This window comes from Ranitomeya variabilis, chromosome 7 (genome assembly GCF_051348905.1).
Source record: "Ranitomeya variabilis isolate aRanVar5 chromosome 7, aRanVar5.hap1, whole genome shotgun sequence".
Taxonomy (NCBI): domain Eukaryota; kingdom Metazoa; phylum Chordata; class Amphibia; order Anura; family Dendrobatidae; genus Ranitomeya; species Ranitomeya variabilis.
This window is the reverse complement of record NC_135238.1, coordinates 137,841,099-137,860,391: the sequence shown is the minus strand read 5'-3', so window position 1 is coordinate 137,860,391 and position 19,293 is coordinate 137,841,099. Positions and strand designations below refer to the sequence as shown.

Sequence of the window (19,293 nt, the reverse complement as noted above, 5' to 3'; positions counted from 1 at the left end):
TGTGTGTTTAATTACTTCATTAAAATACTTTATTAATGTGTGTGTGTATTTTTAACCCTTTCATTCTATTGGATTAATAATGGATAGGTGTTTTATTAACACCTTTCCATTATTAACCAGGCTTAATGTCACCTTACAATAGCAAGGTGACATTAACCCCTTATTACCCCATATGCCAATGCTACAGGGCAGTGGGAAGAGAGAGGCTAAGTGCGGGAATAGGTGCATCTTACAGATGTGCCTTTTCTGGGGTGGCTGGGGGCAGATTCTTTTAGCGGGCGGGGACCATAACCGTGGTCCCGCTCTAAGCTATTAATATCTGCCCACAGTCACTGGCTTTCCCACTCTTGCAGAGAAAATTGCGCGGGAGGCCACGCCAGTTTTCTCCGTGAATTAATCCTTTAATTTTGTACCTACTGCTCCAAAGTTTTTCACACACACACTACTAACATTATTACTGAGGGACATATACAAATCTAATGCATATGCAATGGTTTACTGTGTGTAAACCATGTCTCATATCCTGTCAGGTTCTGCAATGATTTTACAGAACCCGACAATTGAATTATCACCTATTCTGCTATCTAGCACTCTATGAAATATAAAGATATATATATATATATATATATATGTGTGTGTGTGTCAATGATATATATATATATATATATATATATATATATATATATATATATATATATATATATATACAGTACAGACCAAAAGTTTGGACACACCTTCTCATTTAAAGATTTTTCTGTATTTTCATGACTATGAAAATTGTACATTCACACTGAAGGCATCAAAACTATGAATTAGCACATGTGGAATTATATACTTAACAAAAAAGTGTGAAACAACTGAAATTATGTCTTATATTCTAGGTTTTTTTCTTGCCATAATACAAATTCTAACAGTCTATTTAGTAGGACTATCAGCAGTGTGTCCACCAGACTTCTGCACAACACAACTGATGGTCCCAACCCCATTTATAAGGCAAGAAATCCCATTTATTAAACCTGTCAGGGCACACCTGTGAAGTGAAAACCATTCACGGTGACTACCTCTTGAAGCTCATCAAGAGAATGCCAAGAGTGTGCAAAGCAGTCATCAAAGCAAAAGGTGGCTACTTTGAAGAACCTAGAATATAAGACATAATTTCAGTTGTTTCACTCTTTTTTGTTAAGCATATAATTCCACGTGTTAATTCATAGTTTTGATGCCTTCAGTGTGAATGTACAATTTTCATAGTCATTAAAATACAGAAAAATCTTTAAATGACATGGTGTGTCCAAACTTTTGGTCTGTACTGTATATATATATATATATATATATATATATATATATATAGTGGCATAGCGACTGGTCATGTGATTAATGGACGGTATGTATCGCAGAGGTGGGTGGCCCTGTGATGGAAGCCTGGGTATGCTTTGCTCAAGCAGATCTACTGCTGAGGGATTTGTTAACATTGGGAAGGCTTCCAGGTGATTGGAGAGATGGGTGGGTTCAGTCACCTACAAACCCACCCAAAGAGGCGTGTCTGAACACGTAAGATGGTTTTGTGTGTAAGGACCTGTGGTGATGTCACGCTCACCTGACTGGCCATGTGACAGGTACCTGGGTGTGGTTACACCTATGTTACACCTATGTAAAGGAGGTGTGTGTAGCACATGGTGTGAGTGTGTGGGAGTCTGTCAGGGTGGACACACTTCCATGTGTCCTGGCTGGACACTGCAGAGTGGCCTGTGTGTTGGACGGTTCCACATGGGGAGACGTCCTGAACAGCACACAGAGACCATATTTAGGCTGGAGAGCCTATGAGCTGGACATAGCACAGTCTGTGTGTGTGCCCACAGACCTGAGAGAGCAGAGCTCTACTATGGACATTGAGGATTCATCTGTCTGATGTAACACTGTTTACCTGTTGTTCCTGTTGCTATGTGGTTTATGGAGCAATAAACCCTGCAAACTTTTAATGGAACGTGTCTCCTGAGTGTCACCCGCCGCACCTGAGCGAGTGCAACCCCTACAATACATATATATGTATATATATATATATATATATAATTATATATATATATATATATATATATATATATATATATATATATTATATATATATATACATACACACACCTATACTACAGTGCCTTGCGTAAGTATTCGGCTCCCTGGAACTTTTCAACCTTTTTCCCACATATGCTTCAAACATAAAGATACCAAATGTAAATTTTTGGTGAAGAATCAACAACAAGTGGAACACAATTGTGAAGTTGAACGAAATGTATTGGTTATTTTAAATTTTTGTGGAAATTCAAAAACTGAAAAGTGGGACGTGCAATATTATTCGGCCGCTTTACTTTCAGTGCAGCAAACTCACTCCAGAAGTTCATTGTGGATCCCTGAATGACCAATGTTCTCCTAAATGCCTAATGATGATAAATATAATCCACCTGTGTGTAATCAAGTCTCCGTATAAATGCACCTGCTCTGTGATAGTCTCAGGGTTCTGTTTGAAGCACAGAGAGCATCATGAAGACCAAGAAACACAGCAGGCCGGTCTGTGATACTGTTGAGGAGAAGTTTAAAGCCGATTTTGGATACAAAATGATTTCCAAAACTTTAAACATCCCAAGTAGCACTGTGCAAGCGATCATATTGAAATGAAAGGAGTATCATACCACTGCAAATCTACCAAGACCCGGCCGTCCCTCTAAACTTTCATCTCAAACAAGGAGAAGACTGATCAGAGATGCAGCCACGAGGCCCATGATCACTCTGGATCAACTGCAGAGATCTACAGCTGAGCTGGGACAGTCTGTCCATAGGACAGCAATCAGTCGTACACTGCACAAATATGGCCTATATGGAAGAGTGGCAAGAAGAAAGCCATTTCTCAAAGATATCCATAAAAAGTGTCGTTTAAAGTTTGCAACAACCCGCCTGGATGACACACCAAACATGTGGAAGAAGGTGCTCTGGTCAGATGAAACCAAAATTGAACTTTTTGGCAACAATGCCAAACGATATGTTTGGCGTAAAGGCAACACAGCTCATGACCCTGAACACACCATCCCCACTGTCAAACATGGTGGTGGCAGCATCATGGTTTGGGCCTGCTTTTCTTCATCAGGGACAGGGAAGATGGTTAAAATGATGGGAAGATGGATGGAGCCAGATACAGGACTATTCTTGAAGAAAACCTGTTGGAGTCTGCAAAAGACCTGAGACTGGGATGGAGATTTGTCTTCCAACAAGACAATGATCCCAAACATAAAGCAAAATCTACAATGGAATGGATCACAAATAAATGTATCCAGGTATTAGAATGGCCAAGTCAAAGTCCAGACCTCAATCCAATTGAGAATCTGTGGAAAGAGCTGAAAACTGCTGTTCACAAACGATCTCCATCAAACCTCACTGAGCTCGAGCTGTTTGTCAAGGAAGAATGGGCAAGAATTTCAGTCTCTCGACGTACAAAACTCATAGAGACATAACCCAAGTGACTTGCAGCTGTAATCGCAGCAAAAGGTGGCTCAACAAAGTATTAAGTTAAAGGGGCAGAATAATATTGCATGCCCCACTTTTCAGTTTTTGAATTTCCACAAAAATTTAAAATAATAAATTTCGTTCACCAAAAATTTACCGTATATACTCGAGTATAAGCCGACCCGAGTATAAGCCGACCCCCCTATTTTTGCCACAAAAAACTGGGAAAACTTATTGACTCGAGTATAAGCCTAGGGGGGAAAATGCAGCAGCTACCGGTAAATGTCAAAAGTAATAATAGATACCAATAAAAGTAAAATTAATTGAGACATCAGTAGGTTAAGTGTCTTTGAATATCCATATTGAATCAGGAACCCCATATAATGCTCCATACTGTTCATTATGGCCCCATAAGATGTTCCATATTAAAATATGCCCCATATAATCCTGCATAAAGGTTAATAAAGGCCCCATAAGATGCTCCATAGACACATTTGCCCAATATAATGCTGCACAAATGCTGATTATGGCCCCATAAGATGCTCTATAAAGATATTTGCCCCTTATAGTGCTGCACAAACGTTATGGCCCTATAAGATGCTCCATACAGACACTTGCCCCATATGCCGTAGTGCCCTACAAACGTTAATTATGGCCCCATACAGACACTTGCCCCATATAGTGCTGCACAAACATTATGCCCCTATATAGTGCTGCAGAAACGTTATGGCCCCATATAGTGCTGCAGAAACGTTATGGCCCCATATAGTGCTGCAGAAACGTTATGGCCCCATATAGTGCTGCAGGAATGTTATGGCCCCATATAGTGCTGCAGGAATGTTATGGCCCCATATAGTGCTGGAGGAATGTTATGGCCCCATATAGTGCTGCAGGAACGTTATGGCCCCCATATAGTGCTGCAGGAATGTTATGGCCCCATATAGTGCTGCAGAAACGTTATGGCCCCATATAGTGCTGCAGAAACGTTATGGCCCCATATAGTCCTGCATGAATGTTATGGCCCCATATAGTGCTGCAGGAATGTTATGGCCCCATATAGTGCTGCAGGAATGTTATGGCCCCATATAGTGCTGCAGGAACGTTATGGCCCCCATATAGTGCTGCAGGAATGTTATGGCCCCCATATAGTGCTGCAGGAACATTATGGCCCCCATATAGTGCTGCAGGAATGTTATGGCCCCACAGAGTGCTGCAGGAATGTTATGGCACCATATAGTGCTGCAGGAACGTTATGGCCCCATATAGTGCTGCAGGAATGTTATGGCCCCCATATAGTGCCGCAGGAATGTTATGGCCCCCATATAGTGCTGCAGGAATGTTATGGCCCCATATAGTGCTGCAGGAACGTCATGGCCCCATATAGTGCTGCAGGAACGTTATGGCCCCATATAGTGCCGCAGGAATGTTATGGCCCCATATAGTGCTGCAGGAACGTTATGGCCCCATATAGTGCTGCAGGAACGTTATGGCCCCATAGATGCTCCATACAGACACTTGCCCCATTTGCTGCGATAAAAAAAATAAATCACATACTCACCTCTCCGTCGCTCAGGCCCCCAGCACTTTCAATAGTCACCTCTCCTCGTTCCGGCGCCGATCTGTCTCCAGCACTGACGTTCAGCAGAGGGCGCGCACTGGCCACGTCACCGCGCCCTCTGACCTCAGCGTCACTGCTGGAGACAGATCGGCGCCCGGAACGAGGAGCAGGTAACTATCGCGCAGCGCTGCGCTCCCCTCCCCGTATACTCACCTGGTCCTGCCGCTGTGTAGATCCTGCTTCCCCGATGCCGCAGCGCTTCATCCTGTACTCAGCGGTCACATGGTCCCGCTGATTACAGTAATGAATAGGCGGCTCCACCCCTATGGGAGGTGGAGCCGAATATTCATTTACTGTAATGAGCGGGACCATGTGACCGCTGAGTACAGGAAGAAGCTGAAGCTGCTGCTGCCAGCGCCGGGGAAGCAGGGACTGCGCCTGGACTAGGTGAGTATTTTTAGAAAGCCCCCGCTCCCCCTCCCCTGCCGACCCCTGGCATGACTCGAGTATAAGCCGAGAGGGGCAATTTCAGCCCAAAAATGTGGGCTGAAAATCTCGGCTTATACTCGAGTATATACGGTACATTTGGTATCTTTATGTTTGAAGCATGATATGTGGAAAAAGGTTGAAAAGTTCCAACGGGGCCGAACACTTTCGCAAGGCACTGTATGTGTAGACATTTATTTTATCTATTCTATTGTAAGCTGTCAGTGTGATTTTACTGTACACCGCACTGAATTGCCGGCTTTTCCATAGAACACCGATGCACACCCATAGACTTGCATTGGCGTATTTCGGGTGTAATATGTTGACAATCACTCGCACGTATAATGCGGCCGAAAAAACAACGGATGATAGGAGCTGTCCCATAGATTAACATTGGTCCGAGTGCTATGCGATTTGTTATGGTATAGCACTTGTTCATATTACGCTCTGGTGTGACGCCGGCCTAATGCATGAACTGGTCCTTGGTCTCATGACACGAGCATGACAGCCACATAAAAATATATCAAGTGGTCAAGCTTGGATTGTGAGACCCATGGCCAGTTTGTGTACTGCAATCTGTTATCGGACCATGTTGTATGGACTGCAAGGGTGGCTTATGGCCTTATAAACAACAATGAAATTCATTACCTACCTACCTGATAGGTGATCATCTTTCTGACCAATTTGGTTCACACCAAATCTGAGATCGGGTCTCAAGAATGCCTCATCGAATTGGAACTATAAATGCACACATGCTCCACAGCTCCATTCATTGTCTAATAGTAATGATAATAATCTTTATTTATATAGCGCCAACATGTTCCACAGAGCTTTGCAATTCAACAGTTCCTATACAAGTATTAAGTAACAAAGTTAATGATAATACAGCACAGCACTGTACAATAATTAAAGCAAAGATAATGACGAACCTGCGCTTCAGAGCTTACAATCTGCAATAAGGTGCAGATGACACAAAGTACAGGTTCTTATGTACAATGATGGTTCAGCCATCTTGAGGGAGTGGGGGATAGATAAAGGCTGCATGAGCTAGTCACCAACCAATATTTGTGGTGCTTTTGGGTGCAGTGGAGTTTGATTGAGAGTTATGTTCAGGGAAGTAGAGAATGGACAATATATAAAAGGACTTCGATTAGGGAACGTGATAGGCCGCCCTAAACAGATGTGTTTTTAGGGAGCGCCTAAAACTGTATTAGTTGTGGTTAGTCCTAATTTCTTGGGGTAGAACATTCCAGAGTATTGATGAAACTTGGGAGAACTCTTGGAGCCAGGAGTGGGAGGTACGGATTAGTACAGAGGTTAGTCGACAGTCGCTTGCGGAGTGTAACGAGCGGGTAGGTCAATAAACCGTAATGAGGGAGGAGATGTAGGGAGTGCCACACTGTGGGGAGCGTTGTGGGTGAGAACAAGCAGTTTAAATTGGATTGTATAATGTATGGGCAGCCAGTGCGTAGCTGGAAGGAGATAAGAGCTGCACTCGACTATCTTAACCAGTCGCATAGATAATAAATAGAGCAGTGCCAGGAAAGGCTGTACTGGGCCCCTGGCCCTCAAGGAAGGCCAGCATTACGGGGTCACAGGGAATGGCAGAGCCTTAGGGTAGGCAAGGGCAAGTCGGGGTTAAATAGTTTCCTTGGACTGTGTATTTTTGAATTGGACACAGGGGGGTAGGGTTTGGATGAGGCAGGGAGGAGCAAGCAGGGGGAGCTTTCTGAGGGGGTGATCTGGAGAAAAAACTGCCAATTTCACCTCAGGAACTGCCACGCTCACCTACTGGTCCGGCGGTTGCTGAAATCCCCACCCACCCTCCCTTCTCTTTTTTGATTTTGTTTAATCACATTTATTTTTAAGGTTATGTTTTTGTTTAAGGGGAAGGAGTAATTTTTGTCATAGCAGTTAAGCGGGGGAGGGAGGTCCTCGAGGTTGGTGGAAAGAGGGGAATGGCGGATTGTAGGGGGGGGACCTCTAGTGGTCCTGGACTCCCCCGGAGTGGATTGCGAGTGGTTGTGATAGATCAGCCCGTGGAGGGGCTGATTAAAGGATTTGGTAATCAGTTGGTTTGGCCGGGTTGGTCATTACCTGCCTCTGAGCTGGTGCTTAGCGGCTGGAGGCAAGACTAAGCCTGGAGGCCAAGGTACACAATTTTAATTTATGCAAGGTTATTTTTTAGGCTTCGAGGACCACCACTCTCTGGGGGGATATTGTTTACATGTTGTATTGTATGTTTAATAAAAGGCTGCTGTGGCCATTTAATCCAAATCTGGTGTAATGTCATTATTCAGGAGGGGACCTTATGATAAGGCAGTTTACGATAGATCGGATTCAGTAAGTAATTAAGGTTAGGCAATTTAAGTCAGTAAAGGCGGTCATGAGTCACGTGTATGCAGCGCCCCAGAGTCCTGGTCGTTGCAGTACTGTGGCTCCGCCGCTAAGGGGGGCTATGGTACGTCTGATGGCACTGAAGGAGTTCATCTGACCAGGTATCACATACACCAATACATTTCACAGTCGGGCCTCCAGGGGGAGCTAAGGGTACTATTCATTAGGCCACTCCTCACATACTGGTAAAACTGGGGGTCAGGCAGGAAGTTAGAGAGAACGCTGACTGGGTTGGAACCAGGCAACCCCTTGTGGCAGAGGGTGTTGCAGGGGAAGATTCGGTAGGGTCCCTGTCAGGGGTGGGATCCTGACAGAGGCCTGGCAAACAGAGAGAAGGCTACGGGACCGCGCCTGCACTTCATAGCGGCGGTGCCCTAAGAAAGGACAAGAAGCGAGATTTATTGTGCTGAGTGAGAAACGAGATCAAAGCAAGAAGGAGAATACCAGTAGGAGTCGTGCTGTAAGATCGAGGCAACATCCTACTGAGGTGTAAACAACCGGCGGCCGGAACGCCGAGGAGGTACAGAGCTCTAAGCCATACTTCAAACCAACGGCAGGACAGTCAGTCACAGGCGGGCTGTCTCACCTAAATCACCTACGCAGACATAGGGGGCAACCTGTGGAGAGGGGCGACTCTAGGGTCCCGGAAGAGCTCCGAGCCTACCCGTCATACGGGTGCGTCCCAACCATAACACCTGGGAGGGACGGAAGATTAGCAGAAGATCATCTAATCGAGTTGTGAGGGAACACGAGAAACAGACACAACAGTTGTGGGGACTATCCCGTAAGCACAGCAGGGGAGGACCACAACACATAGCGCTAGCAGGAAGGCACAGATTTCCACCTGCAAGGAGAACTCTGGAGGTGCCATTGGACCGGCCGGACTTGCGCAGCCTGGTGAACCGTATTCCGGACTGAGGACCCAGAGACCTTCAGTAAAGAGGTAAAGAGACTGCAACCTGGTGTCCTCGTTATTTACTGCACCGCACCACCACCACTATCCACATCTATTACTGTACGCCCCTCAGCAGGGTCACGGACCGGGTCTAGCCACCGTGACAACCCCAGAGCAGAGACTCAGAGGCCCGGTACCGGGTACCCCTCGGCCCTGCGGCAGTGGGGGCGCTACATGTACCCCTTACGTCATGTGACGACACGTCAGTTTAAAGGGAATCCGTCAGCAGGTTTTTGCTACCCTATCTGAGAACTGCATAATGTAGGGGCAGAGACCCTGATCCCAGTGATCTTTCTCTTTCTAGGCTGCTTGCTATAGTTTTTATTAATGTTTTTTGCTTTCAAATCTACCAGTTCTCTGAATGCTGAGCTCTTCACAACCCTACACCACAGATTGTACTCAGCAAGCTGCCATTGTGCTCATGAATATGTATGACTACCTGGCAGCAGCTTTACTAGTAATTACCCGCAGATAAAACAGTGATTTTATAAAAACTACAGCAAACAGCCCAGTAAGTGACACATTGCTGGAATGAATCAGGCTCTCTATCCCTACATCATGCTGTTCTCAGATTAGGTAGCAAAAACCCAGTGATAGATTACCTTTAAAAATCCTGTTCTCATCAATGTTGAGAGTCCCTGCAGTTGGACCACACCCATCAGAAGTTTATCGCCTATGCTGTTCCCAGATATTAACTTACAGGGCACAGTCAGACGGCTGTGTAACAAGGATGATGATCACATAGCAATGCTCGGACTGGCCGGCAGCTCTCCTGGCCTGAGTGTCTCATCATGTAATTCTAGGCAGCTGTCACGCTCTGATCAGGAGAGCTGCCGGCCAGTCCGTGCACTGCCATGTGATGTTCATCCTTGTTATACGGCCGTCTAACTGTCCTCTCTATGTTAGAATTTTAAAGGCTATCTTAATGGGTTATAACGTTCTACAATACATATCACTTTGCTGGATTATACAGCCTGGTGAATCAAGTCTACTACTTCTTATTGGGAAATAACAGAATACCAGTAATCTCGCCATGAGTGACGTTCTCTTTTTGTGTTGCCAGACAACATACATTGTGTTTAGACACATACACTTCCTTTTTCCCCTCTAACTTTATGACGGAAGTATTGTTACAGTAATTATTATGATGAGACAGGCATTCCAGCGATCCTTACTGACATCCGGCGTTCATGTGCTGCACAAGTTGGGGGTGGGTGTATGCAGCGGGCTCAAGGGGTGAGCTCACCGCTTACCTGGTAGCCATGGTCTGCTTCTAAGGCTACGTTCCCAGAATGAGCGTTTGATGTTTCAGATTGTCTCTTGTTGGTGTGTAATGTTTTACATAAAGCTGCTTTGTTTTTGATACTTCCTGGTATTTTGCTTTGATGAAACTTTATTGATACAGCCATATGTGGATTCCATGCGTTATTGATAAGGTTCCGCCATGGAAACCCACTTAAAGGCATGCACGTTTTTCCCTTGTGAAATTTCCACATTTGACGCAGGTCTGTGGAAAAAATGTGGACATAAGGACCGGGTCACACTAAACATATGGAAAATTGGTCTGAGTCTCCCTGCCAGGAGGCGCACGAGTCTTCTCTGTATGGTAATCCGTGTGTAATGCGTTTGCAATGCGATGATGCGATTTTCTCGCACCTGTGTATCCGTATGGCATCCGTATGACCTGCATATGGCTTTACATTTCTCACTGCTTTTCCCCAATGACTTTTATGGATCAATGGGCTGAACTGAGGAAAATATGTGCGTATTTCTTGCAAGTCACACTGATGGTCCGTGTGGTGTCTGATTTTTTCTCGCACCCATAGGCTTGCATTGGCAAGACTCGGGCAATATATGCGTAGAATCACAGCATGCTGCTATTTCACTCGCACGTTGAATACACCCAAGAAAAAAAACGCAACATGTGAACATAGCCTTACACAGCCAGGATGTTACATTTTTAGCAAATTTATGTCAAAAACTGATAGCAGTTCATAGATAATCTCGCCTAATTTATTTAAAGCCACAATAGTAACATTTTCATATTTCTACTAATTAGTATTTCATGGATCAATCAGATAAGTGTATCATGTTTAGCTGCATTTCCTTATGGGTGTTGTGAAGCCGCCTTTTCTGGTATAATAAATGCCGTTCTCCTGTGACATTTGTCACTATATACAGTACAGACCAAAAGTTTGGACACACCTTCTCATTTAAAGATTTTTCTGTATTTTCATGACTATGAAAATTGTACATTCACACTGAAGGCATCAAAACTATGAATTAACACATGTGGAATTATATACTTAACAAAAACGTGTGAAACAACTGAAATTAAGTCTTATATTCTAGGTTCTTCAAAGTAGCCACCATTTGCTTTGATGACTGCTTTGCACACTCTTGGCATTCTCTTGATGAGCTTCAAGAGGTAGTCACCGGGAATGGTTTTCTCTTCACAGGTGTGCCCTGTCAGGTTTAATAAGTGGGATTTCTTGCCTTATAAATGGGGTTGGGACCATCAGTTGTGTTGTGCAGAAGTCTGGTGGATACACAGCTGATAGTCCTACTGAATAGACTGTTAGAATTTGTATTATGGCAAGAAAAAAGCAGCTAAGTAAAGAAAAACGAGTGGCCATCATTACTTTAAGAAATGAAGGTCAGTCAGTCCGAAAAATTGGGAAAACTTTGAAAGTGTCCGAAGTGCAGTTGCAAAAACCATCAAGCGCGACAAAGAAACTGGCTCACATGAGGACCGCCCCTGGAAAGGAAGACCAAGAGTCACCTCTGCTTCTGAGGATAAGTTTATCCGAGTCACCAGCCTCAGAAATCGCATGTTAACAGCAGCTCAGATTAGAGACCAGGCCAATGCCACACAGAGTTCTAGCAGAAGACACATCTCTACAACAACTGTTAAGAGGAGACTTTGTGCAGCAGGCCTTCATGGTAAAATAGCTGCTAGGAAACCACTGCTAAGGACAGGCGACAAGCAGAAGAGACTTGTTTGGGCTAAAGAACACAAGGAATGGACATTAGACCAGTGAAAATCTGTGCTTTGGTCTAATGAGTCCAAATTTGAGATCTTTGGTTCCAACCACCGTGTCTTTGTGTGATGCAGAAAAGGTGAACGGATGGACTCTACATGCCTGGTTCCCACCGTGAAGCATTGAGGAGGAGGTGTGATGTGTGGGGGTGCTTTGTTGGTGACACTGTTGGGGATTTAATTCAAAATTGAAGGCATACTGAACCAGCATGGCTACCACAGCATCTTGCAGTGGCATGCTGTTCCATCCGGTTTGCGTTTAGTTGGAACATCATTTATTTTTCAACAGGACAATGACCCCAAACACACCTCCAGGCTGTGTAAGAGCTATTTGACCAAGAAGGAGAGTGATGGGGTGCTACGCCAGATGACCTGGCCTCCACAGTCACCAGACCTGAACCCAATCGAGATGGTTTGGGGTGAGCTGGACCGCAGAGTGAAGGCAAGGGGCCAACAAGTGCTAAGCATCTCTGGGAATTCCTTCAAGATTGTTGGAAGACCATTCCCGGTGACAACCTCTTGAAGCTCATCAAGAGAATGCCAAGAGTGTGCAAAGCAGTCATCAAAGCAAAAGGTGGCTACTTTGAAGAACCTAGAATATAAGACATAATCTCAGTTGTTTCACACTTTTTTGTTAAGCATATAATTCCACATGTGTTAATTCATAGTTTTGATGCCTTCAGTGTGAATGTACAATTTTCATAGTCATGAAAATGCAAAAAAATCTTTAAATGAGAAGGTGTGTCCAAACTTTTGGTCTGTACTGTGTATATCCTAATTATATGTTAAAAACAAGATTAAAAGAACTAATATTTTTACCACCTATTTATACATGTAACAATTTTTTTTCTGTTATATCACTAAACATGTCACTTATGAAGTGTTTAAGAAGAATAGTACAGTAGTTAAATCCTTTTTCTATAAAATATGAACTAATCAAACAATTAATAGCGCGTTTTTAAACGGGCCTTTTATCATCAATGTGTCCCTTCTAGTGGGTGAAATATCATCTTGTCCATAAGCGCTTACTAGCACTGGCCATTTCCTTTTGTGTCAGAGTATGTGCGGCTGTCATGGTGCTCGGCTCCACCGGAGTTCATATCTGATTTTTGTTCACTTTTAAAATGTCTGGTTTTCTTGGATACACAAAGGATGGCGCTGGACCAGAAGGATGCAAAAAAGTCAATTCTACTTTATTTTCACAATCTTTGGAGAGTACAGTACCCATCACCAGTGCCAATCAAATTCACAGGTCACATCACCAGTTCTGTCATCCATTGCCAATCTTATGCCGCCTTCTACCACTTCATTGACTTCACTGTCTTTGCTGAATCAAAAAATCCTTGTTTTTATTTCTGTTTCACTACATGTAATTGACAGTGTGATATTGCCGAGTCCCTGTGATGGGTTCTGCTTCCTGTAAACTCTCCTCCTCTTTGTAGTCCTGGTTTGTACAATACATGAACTGGATGCTAAGAATATTTTTCTCCCTCCATTTGAGGAGTTGCCTGGGTGTTAAGATTTGGTGTGAATATGGCCTCTGGAGGCCCGAGCTGCCGGCCTGTCATCTGCTCTGCAGTCACTGTCTGCCCCTGCTCATTCTCAGCCCTAACAAAGCTTTCTCCGCTGTCCTCTCCTGCTCCTAAGTGGTAACATAATAAAATAATACAGTAATATCTAAAAATCATGGATTATTTGGTAGACCACAGGCTGAGCAGATCTGAATTCAAGATTTTCGAATTGACACTGTAATAGTTTTATTTATTTTTTTTAAATATGATCCCTTCATGATCTCAACTTGTATTTTGGAACAGATGTGGCTAGGAGCATAGCAGGCACATGTGCAGTTTTTGAAATTTTTAAACTAAATGTTTTTTTTTAGAAATGCGTTATAAAATGTTGTGTTTGCGTTCGCGTGGGTAAAATATTAACAAAGATACTCTTGTCACATATCTGGTAAAAGTCTGTACAGTTCTGAGTAGAATGGTGTTTATTTTGTTTCTCTATCTTTTTTCTATCCTGAGTTATGAGGAGAAATGTAAAGGCAGGCAACACTGAAAGTCGCACTTTTTCCGAACTTTGAAAATCAATAATAAAAAAAAATAAAATCTACATTTTTTTTCTTCATATTTTGCATTCTCTGACACACTATTACCAAATAACAAAATCTCAAAAGAAATAAAAATTTAGAGGTAAAAATCATTGGTTCACTTGACATGGAATGAGCCGTTGATGTGGCGATATCACATGTACAGCACATGACCACTGCTACCAATCAGTGGGCTTAGCGGTCTTATGCAGTGTACTTCATTATGATTGGATGCAGCTGATTCATACTGGAGATATGATGTCACCACAGCAATCACCTTTACATTTTCTTCTTTTGTAGCACAAATATAGAAAAGCGCAATTTTTTAAAAAGTTTTTTAGGATTTATGATTTACACCAAATAACTGGTTAAATAAACTCTCCACATTATAATGGTTGTGTGGATTCCTAATATGTGCAGATTTTTTATTATATGTACCGTATGTAATAAAATATATTTTAGATTTGAGAAAAAAATATTATATATACTGTATATTATTATTTAATTTTTGTAGTGTGACTTTTTATTCTCTATTACTTTTTTTGTTGATATTTTACACATACCGGTATTTCCTTTTTTTTTTTTTTACATAATTTATCCCGCAAGAGATCATTTAAGATTTCAGGAGGACATTTTTTTCTTTTGCTGTAATTTTTTTTCCCACTGTATCTGGGGCATCCATAGCACCTCCAGTTATAGGGGGAAACGCCCCTTACTGTGCTGGGTTTCATTGGTAAAGCTATTCTGGGTCTGCTAGGACTCAGCAGGTCTGCTATGCGGGCAGAAACTCGATAATTATGTGATGGCTGTGTCCTACAGAAGCATCAGCAATGTCGCTACTTCTGTTTGTTGCATAGCTCTTACTAAGCACTATGTAGCTGGCAAAGAAGGCAGAAGCGGTAAAAAACTGCTTTAACTCCATAAATTTACAGTGGCACGTGGTTAAAGCAAATAACCCATCAACCAAAATTTTCATTGCTTGGTTGTTAACTGGTTAAAGGGACTCATTTTAGGGGAGTATGAGCTTTTTTTTAATTCTTATACTACTGTGCAAAGGGGCATAAAATAAGGCGAGGGGCTGTGCAGATGGGGGGATAAAATGAGGGGAGGGTCTGTGCTGATTGGGGGAATAAAATGAATGGAGGGGCTTTGCTGATGGGGGAATAAAATGAGGGGCTGTGCAGATGGGGAAATAAAATGACATGAGGGGGAATAAATTGAGTGGAGAGGCTGTGCAGATGGAGGATAAAATGAGGGGAAGGTCTGTGCTGATGGGGAAAATAAAATTAAGTGAGTGGCTGTGCTGATTGGGGAATAAAATTAGGTGAGCGGCTACGCTCATGGAGGAAATAAAATGAGGTGAGGGGCTATGCTGATGGGGGAATATAAGGTGGGGCTCTGCAGATGGGGGGAATACACTGAGGGGCTATGTAAATGAGGGTAATATACTAACAAGCTGTGCAGATGAAGCGAAACAGCTGAGGTGCAGTGCAGAGGAAGAATAAAATGAGGGGCTATGCAGATTGGGAATAAAATGAGGGGCTTGCAAATGAGGGGAATAAGCTGAGGGGCTGTGCAGAGGGGGGATAAAATGAGAGGCTGTGCAGATGGGAGGAAAAAGCTGAGGGGCTGGGCAGATGGGGGATAAAATGAGGGGCTGTGCAGAGGCGGAATAAATGAGGGGCTGTGCAGATGGGGAGAACAAGCTGAGGGGCTACGCAGAGGAGGATAAAGTGAGGGGCTATGCAGAGTGGGGATAAAATGAGGGGCTGTGCAGATGGGGAATAAGTTGAGGGGCTGTGCAGAGTTGGGATAAATTGAGGGGCTGGGCAGAGGGGTGATAAAATGAGGTTCTGTGCAGATGCTGGTGAATAAAGAAAAGGGCTGTGCAGATGAGGGAGAGTAAACTGAGGGGCTGTGCAGATGGGGGTAAACTGAGGGGCTGTGCAGATGGTGGATTAAAATGAGGGGCTGTGTAGATGGGAATAAGCTGAGGGGCTGTGGAGAAGGGGGTTAAATGAGGTGCTGTGCAGAGGGGGGGAATAAGCTGAGGGGCTTTGCAGATGGGGATAAACTGAGGGGCAGATGGAGTTATAAAATGTGGGGCTGTGGAAATGGGGAAATAAGCTGAGGGGCTATGCAGAAGGGGTAAAATGAGGTGCTGTGCAGAGGGGGAAAGAAAATGAGGGGCTGTGCAGATGAAGGGAAGAAGTTCAGGGGCTCTGCAGATGGCGAATAAGCTTAGGGGCTGGGCAGAGGGTGGGAATAAGCTGAGGGGCTGTGCAAAGGGGGGATAAAATGTGGGGCTGTGCAGATATGGGGAGTAAACTGAGGGGCTATGCAGATGGGGGAATGAACTAAGGGGCTGTGCAGGGGGGAAATGAGGGGCTGTGCAGGGGTGCAAAAAATGAGAAGATGTGCATTTGGGCTATGAAATGAGTGACTATGAAGGGGTGGCAGCAAAGCACATGAGGGTCTCCGGTGACCATACTGTATATGGGGCTGTGGAGGTCATTGTACTGGAAGCAGTGGTGGCCATACTGGATAGGGGACTGTGGTGAATATCATACTCTTTGGGGTGTTGTTTGTGGACCATAATACTGTATGGGGTGTTGTGGGGATCATTATAGTATAATGGGGGCTCTTTTGGAGATCATACCATTTATGGGGGTCTGTGGTGGACATCATACTATATATGGGGGGCTGTGGTGTTGACCATACTATATATTAGGGGGTTGCTGTGGATATCATACTGTATGGGAGGCTGTGGTGACCATCATATTGTGTATTGGGACAGTGTGATGAGGGGGTACAGTTTGAAGATGGCAGTGTGGTGGGCAGTATTAGGGCATACTGTTAAAAGGGGCAGAGAATGGATATGAGGAGGGGACAGAGTGAAATAGATGACTAATATGGAGAAGGGTTAGTATGGTGTTGGGACAGTGTGGAGTTATTGAAAGTGTAATCGAAAAGAGAGGGGACAGCCATGGTATAGGCTGTGTTTCATAAGGGCGGACTGTGTGGCAGTTAAAGGTGGTAATGGTAGAAAGTGTGGCGGCCATATACCATAGGAGGCTTTATTTAAGGGCATAATATGGACAGATATATTTATGCAGAGGGAATTTTAATAGCACTCTTATTTTAAGGGCACAGTGTTTGGATGTTCTGCAAAAGACCGGAGAAGAAGGAGGTCTGCAGAGAACAGATGTGGATATAAAAAGTCATCATGGCATCTAGACGAGATGGAGATGAAAAGAAAGAGATGACTGTAAGATGTGATCTATAAGGTACCTGGATGTAAATGTTTATTTGTGATACTGACTAATTCTCATCAGTACTGTGGTTCCTGTATGGTCTGCAGTCTGATGATGGCTGTTAATAACAACTCCCAGTATCTCCTTACCATTGTTAAGGGCATATTGGGAATTGTAGGTTCATGCAATACAATTGTTTATGGGGCTGACTTAATATTACAATTGATTGTTGTACTAAGTTTGGCTCTTGTATTCAAGTAATCTCTGTTCTGGTAATGTATTCATGTACTTAGGCCACGTTCACACGTTCATTAATTATTAATCAGAGTTTTTAGATGTAGCAGAGCTCAGAAAGCTATCCCCGCCCACACGACAGCTTTCTATGTACATTGTATATTGACAGAAATCTACTAATCAGTGCTGGGGTGTGGAGTTGGACTACTCAGCAGGAGAGAGCTAGTCTAGCAGTGATGATCTCCTGGCGATAAAACACTTATTGTATTCAAATAAGAGCACACAGCCTCATGAGTGACACATCCCTGAAATAAGTGTCTCAGCCCTTACCTCATGCTGCCCTCATATTAACTAGCAAAAACTTGCTGACAGATTTTGTTTAATTCTAAACAATTCTAAAAATGATTCAAGCAATACACAAATCCATCGCAAAGTGCCATCCATAAGCTACAGAAATGTGGAGTGCCATCCACAAGCTACAGAAATGTGGAGTGTTGTTACGTAAAGTACTGAAAACACAACTTCAGATAGCTGATATAAGTGTTTCGTTACATATGACGCATTCCTCACATTGTGAGACATTTTTTACATTTTAGTTTACATGTCTAAAAACTGTGAGCAGATAACTGGCAGGCAAGGTTTATTTAGACTGGCACCAGCCTTTGATAATACTGCATTATGTGCCATTTAACATTTGCTTTCTCATGAGAACAGAATACAAACATATTTTTCCAATGTATGTACCGTATTTAAGACTCCAGCATCCGTGCATTATATGGACAGCTGGGCAAATGAATTAAACGTTATTTTTCCTAAAGGGGTCACTGCAGGCAAATGTCTGTCTATGGCTTCATCCAGCAACATTACCAATCTGACAACAATCTGTCGGGCAACTCCCATCTAAAAGATTTCCTCTAATGAACCAACCCTTTTCACTCCGTGGATAATTAGTGCAGTTTTGTTTTCTTTCTTTCTTTTTTTTTTAAATTAAATGTGTAAACTAAGTTGTAACTTTTACCTAAACTCTATTTCAGTGATTGTTTTTCAAAGAAAGTAAATTTTCACTTTACTTTCCATGCAGAATCCATGAGGTCCCCAATACGTTCGCCCAGTAGTGACTAATTAATATTGACAAACTGAGATTTGTTTTTTTTTTCCAAAGTGATCTGACGTACAACTCTAGGCTGTACACTATTGAATGAACACTCAATGCTTTGTTAAGAAAAAGACAACTCTCCCCTGTGACAATTCTGACTTCTTCTGGTACTGACATGTGTAGGTAATAGTAGCGGGAGAAAGAGAACTTACCTCAGTAGTGGCTGCAGTCACATATGACATGAATTTCTCTGCAGCTGTTGGGCAGAGACAAGCACTGTGATTCATGTTCTCCTGTGAGCCAGCATGCCCTGCCTCTCATGTCCTGCCTTCCTGGGAGGGACAGCATAGCCCTTCAGTGTTGTGGATGTGACAATCTGCATCTGGACTAACAATGAGGAATGAACAGATAAATTAAATCAGTGTCCAAAAAAGATAGAGCGGACAGAAGGATTACACAAATTCTTTGAAAAGGAATTACTGTGACCCGCCACTCCCTGCACAGTGGGGAACGTTCATGCATGCACGTACAGAATGAAGAACTAGGACAAGACATAAGCCTGAATTCACATATACAGTTCTTGATGCAGTTTTTTAACCAAACACAAAACGTAATATAAAAGAAAGGAGATGTATCAGTTTTTTTTTAATAAATTAATTCATAATTTCTGTCTTTTTGTAGCCAGTTTATAATAT

General features: G+C 43.2%; 1 protein-coding gene across 1 annotated transcript in view; it reads right to left on the bottom strand.

Annotated features, from left to right (window-relative positions):
- The window catches only part of CMKLR2 (chemerin chemokine-like receptor 2), a 55,515-nt gene extending 36,535 nt beyond the window's left edge, over positions 1 to 18,980 (bottom strand). The window contains exon 1 of the mRNA XM_077275755.1: positions 18,811 to 18,980. The gene's annotated coding sequence lies outside the window, so the exon portion shown is untranslated. The remainder of the gene's footprint in view (positions 1 to 18,810) is intronic.
- Positions 18,981 to 19,293: the final 313 nt, after the last annotated feature.